The following is a 661-nucleotide window of genomic DNA, read 5'->3' as shown; positions in this document are numbered from 1 at the left end:
CCCCGCCAGGGCCCCGCCCCCCGCTCCGGAGTCCCAGCCGGGTCCCCCCCTGCCCAGAGGGAGAAGGCCACCTCTGCTCTCCCCGAGGGTCTCCTCCCCTGACCTCCCGTCCTATGCTGTGTGACACTTTGTTAAGGACCAGACTCCTTCTGTCCCAGTCTCCTTCTCCATTTGCACCTGCCGACACTCCCTTCTCCCTCTGCAGCGAGGTATGCAGGGTGGGAGATGTTTCCCTGTGAACTTGCTTAATTCTTGTCGCCGGAGGACGAGGGAAAGGCCAGCCTGGCCTCGGTGTACAGCCTGCCCCTGTCACCTGCTAGCCTAGATCCAACAGAAGAATTCTTCCCTCTGCCCAGACAACAACACATGCCCCTCTGGACCCGCCACTTAGGCTTAGAAGACAGGGTTAAAGGATGCTAATTGCAGTCCAGTGCAGAAGGTACTAGCAGTGTTGTCCTCTTTAATACTGTTTTGGCATTAGGGCACAGAAGAGAGGAAGATAGAATTGGCACCCTGTTGTGTAGTATTTCTAATTTTATTATTACTAATCGTGAAAATGGGTATCATTGTGTATCTTAGTTACAGACTATTGGTGACATTTCCACCCTGTTATAGGAAGAATTACCATCTCCCAACCATCCACACCTGGCCTTTTATAGCC

The sequence above is a fragment of the Galeopterus variegatus genome, unplaced genomic scaffold (genome assembly GCF_000696425.1).
Source record: "Galeopterus variegatus unplaced genomic scaffold, G_variegatus-3.0.2 Scaffold3404, whole genome shotgun sequence".
NCBI lineage: Eukaryota > Metazoa > Chordata > Mammalia > Dermoptera > Cynocephalidae > Galeopterus > Galeopterus variegatus.
This window is presented reverse-complemented; position numbering follows the sequence as displayed.